The following is a 4,700-nucleotide window of genomic DNA, read 5'->3' as shown; positions in this document are numbered from 1 at the left end:
CTGTATATATGGGAATCCTTTTGGCAATTTCACTTGGTCGTACAGGACACAGCTCAAAACTGAGCAGCCAGAGTGTGCTACTTCCCCACAGCAGAGTTCTGTTAAATGGAACCCTGATGGGATTATTAAAACTTCCTCCTAAGTGTTTTCTCTCATGCTCAAGAAATGGTTTATCTATCATGCAAGATATAGCCAATGATCATACTTGAAAAACCAGATTGGGCTATCTAGAAATATGTAAAAAAATTTTTTGAGCTTGATAAACAAAACGTATTTAAATTCCTATGTATATCTCAGTTTAGCAGGAGACAGGTAAGCTGATCATGGTAGAGTGCTATTCTCCCTTTCAGAACAGGTTTCCATGTGGCAGTGTGTTTTAGAGTATTACCAGGAACTCTGTGGTTCGAAAGAACTGATGTTGCTCTAAAAAGTAAACAATTTGTATTTCCATTTTCAGCGACAGGTACTTTCCTTCTTTTACTTTTATTAGAATTGCTCCTTATTTTTTTCTTTCAATAAAAAGGCAGTGAGTTATTTCCAGCCCACATTCATCGCTGTATTGTTATCTGCTTCCTTTTGTAGTTATTACAGGCTAGAAATTGTCAACCCATCGCTACTTCTCAAGGTCTTAATACAGGTGGTTATCAATGGACTGTTTCTCTAACATAAAAGATTACAATAAAGCACGTTCATTTTAGCGCATTCATCATAGTTAGGCTTAAGATTAATCCCCTGTATACATGTGCTTTTTAAAAATAAGTCTTCTAAGTGGGAAAGTCAAAGAATCGAGCCCCAGTCTGCAATTCCTACATAATAAGAATTCTACCTCTGCATTATTACCTAAGGTGGAGATTTTGTCAAGAAGTGATAATCAACAATCACAGTTTCACAGTGTTTTACACTAACACTCTGCTTTACACTCCACACAGTGCTTACAGTTAAAGATGTTTACACACCTCATCTTTTAAGTAACTAAAAAACGTTGTCCAAAGGATATTATTACACGGATGAGAGAGTAGTTTGGCTGAGGTACTGGGTATAATTATCTCTACTTACCACCTATGTAACCAGAGGCTTGACTACCTCAAGATGGAACATTTGTGAGGAGGCGCAGATAGGCCTCAAGAGGTCTTTGTATAACTTTCTATGAATTATAAAGGATTCTCATACAAATACATGGTGAGCACATGTCAAAGATTTATTTAACTCATTAATGAGGGGACCAGCAGAATGACAAAGCTGGTTCAAAGAAGGGCATGAGAAAGTACTACACGCACGCACACGTATGTACACGCGGTGGAAAAGAGTGCGGAAGGGGACTGCTCAGGCAGCTGTAAGACAAGATGATGCCCTACAAGGCAAGACACCATAACTCTCTGTTGCCTTTTCTACCAAAAAGAAAATAAGTACGAGATGAGCATGGCTGCATTCCAAGAAGGCTTAGTGACATAAAACAGGTGGTGGGCTTGATTTGACCTATAGGACATAGTTTGCTAATGCCCCTATCTTAGAAGATCAGGTGATCCTCAGTGCCCAGGTAGACAGTCCTCTAAGTACCACTTTAAAGTGACCTGCTGTAATCTTCTTGCTTTATTTCCAGGTTTTAGATAATTTTTTAAACAGTATCCAGGTCTTCAAACAATAAACCCCATGCTTTTCCCTCACTGCAAAGGAGACCTTACCTTGCTATCTCTCTGAGGCATACTCAGTCTTTGGAGTTCAGTTAGGAAACAAAGTAAGACTCTATTAAAGATACGACATTAAAATAAAACTATTAAGAAGAGTGTCTTTCTCAATTTTCTCAGTCTTTGGTTTGCTTGGTTTGGGAAAATAGTCTGCGAACTAACTACCTATCCCTTTTTCACTACCTTAAGGAATCCTCATTAGGACCAATGGGAAGCCTAAGGCTGATGAGAAATCACTGAGGCCTTCCGAAATACATGATGGCAGACATTCCCAAGATGGAGGAGCGCCCATTTGGAGGCTTGGTCATGACGGTGTCACATGACTCAAGGGGATAGAGACCATATACCACCTATAGGATCTCAGCACTTGTATTTCAGTAACTACCTACCTACAAGATCTAAGACCAGCAGAGCAACCTGACTTTAGCTCATTCAAAAGCTATTTCATTCAAGGTATGTTTTAAAAAGACAAGTTGAACAATCCTTTTTAATACAGTGGAAATTATCTGATCTCTCAGGAAAACAGGTACGTACTGATTTCTGTTAAGTTGGAGTAAAGAGGCAGGCTCAGTACATAGGCCTATATTGAGCTCATGCAGTCTCATCCATAACAGGAGACTGCCACGGAGCAAGATGCTGGAAGCATATTCTTTTAAGATCCCGTTTTGTTCAACTCAAGTATTTATTATATACCTACTGTGGGATAAATACCGCGCTAAGACACTGCAGTTACAAAGCTGAACACGACCCAGTCCTTATTCTTAAAAACTTAATCTATCAAGGGACACGTAGTAAGTGCTGCATGTAAGAAAGCTGTAAAATGCCATATGTAGGAAATGCTATAAAGGGCAGTCCGAGGCAGAGGCCTTGGGCAGATGAGGGAGAGATAAAGACTACTGGGTGAATCAAGCTGAGGGCTCATGGTTTCAGCCACGGCTCATAGACGAGGGAAGCAGAAAGGCACGTGGCTCTGCTTAATTTTATAACATCAAACCAAGTCTAAAAATTAAAAGACAAGACATTCAGGTGATAAGATGGGCAGATGAGAGTCAGAAGGAAAGAGGAATGAAGTCACTGATTAGATGATTTCTTACTAACAGTCTCTGCAGAAGTAACGCCTCTCACTACAGAGATCTTTCCCATCCACTTCGCTCCTCAATGGCCTCTGGTAGATTTAAATTATCTTTTAACCCCGTTTCTGTTCTGAAATAACCACTCTGTGTCTGCAAGTGATCATGTCTTCCTCCTGCCAGCTGGTTTTCTAATTTTTAAGTTTCTAGAAACATAAACAAAAGAAAATCTGATAAAAACAACTTGATATCATGTGATGTGTTGACACATGAAAGGAATCCTGTTGTTGCTTAACCAAGATCATATTTCTATTCTTAAATATTTCTCTAATAGGAAACAAAGTTTGTGTATAATGTTTGAATACCTTTGAATAGTTTACACTTAGAATAAAGTTTCATGTACTATTTTTAGAAATGTACATACAACACATTATTTCTATTTTTTAATTTATAGAGTGATAAGTTAGCCTATAAATAAGAAATCCATCTAACAAATTCTGATCCAAAATGTGGTTGACCACAAAATTTGAGGGAGTTTAAGAGCAGGACACCAATTAAAATGGTTGTAAAAAAGAAGAAAAAGATGGGAAAACATATAATGAATCTAAGTTCCCCCTTAGAAAACAACTTTTTAAGCAAAATGTAATTGTTCTGATAAATGCTAAATGACTACGATAGAAACCACATGGATCACCATATTTAAGTAGTTATAAAGAAAATAAGAAAACTGTCCTTTAAGACAAAAATTAGACAATATTTTCACAGCGCAAGTTAGGCAAGAGGTTTTCAAAATTCTTAGAATCGTTCACTTGAAAAACTAATTCAGCAGTTCTGAATTACTTATGTTAATTACAGGTTGGTTTTATTTGTGAAAACCAAATACAATATTAAGTGATAGCCTGTAACCAACAATTATATATACTGTTATGCCAAAGGAAGCTGCCTTTCTTGATGGCAAAATGCAGAGAAATGTTAACTAAAATTATACAGCATTGAAAGGGAACCCATCACTATTCTCTCGGATTTTAACCAACTGTCAGGAAGAAAACTGTTGGGAGTTATAGAGTAAAACCAATGAACCATCATAATAAAGAATCTTTCAAAATGCAATGTAAGAGCGAAATCCAGCCCTTCTTGAAACGTTTAGAACACTGTTAGAAGGCCAGTCTTCTCAGGCAGTAATGCGCCAGGAAGCTAACCTCAAAGTAAGGATTACTGTGGTGACTTTCACCATGTCTGCAAGTTCTCTGACACCCTCTCTTCAAATGATGGGCCAGACTCAGTGCCTCACTGTTCATGGAAAGAAGAGGCAGGAGTGATAGTGCGTGACTTGCAGAACTAAGTCCCTCCTTCTGCCTGGCCCCTGAGCCCCCTCGCAGGTGCTGGCTCTTGGAAATCAGCCCCCAGCACTTTTCACTGGATCAAAATTCTGAAATATTTATTTAGAAGGCAGTAATAGTCTTTGAAATTGAGCGGTTTACTGAGCGATTAGTTTTGTCCATTATATTCCTAATTTCTCTACTTTCAGTCTGAACACATAACTTGGAGTAAGAAGATATGGGTTCTAGTAGATATTTTCTAATTTGGTCTATGGCTCTAGATATGCCATTTTAGATCTCTGCCTTCACCTACATCTAACAGGGAAAATAATACCTTTTTTTAACCTAACTTACATGTAATTAGGCATAAGATTTAGGTAAAAATATCTTGCTAAAGTTGCTAAATAAACATAAGGTAAAATATGTAAGGTTCTATAATACTAAGTATTTTCTAATATTTGATTTGCTTTTTATAAGTTAACCAAAATAAAGACTGCATACTTTTAGAACTACAAAATGCAGTAGTTATGGAAGGTCAATTGTAAGGCTAATCATAATAATAAACCCCTTCACCAATGTTCTCACGTAATTACATTAAGAAATAATAATTATAAAAATAGGTAAAA

The sequence above is a fragment of the Phoca vitulina genome, unplaced genomic scaffold (assembly GCF_004348235.1).
Source record: "Phoca vitulina isolate PV1807 unplaced genomic scaffold, GSC_HSeal_1.0 scaffold38, whole genome shotgun sequence".
In the NCBI taxonomy this organism is placed as follows: Eukaryota; Metazoa; Chordata; class Mammalia; order Carnivora; family Phocidae; genus Phoca; species Phoca vitulina.
Note: the sequence above shows the minus strand (reverse complement) of the source record.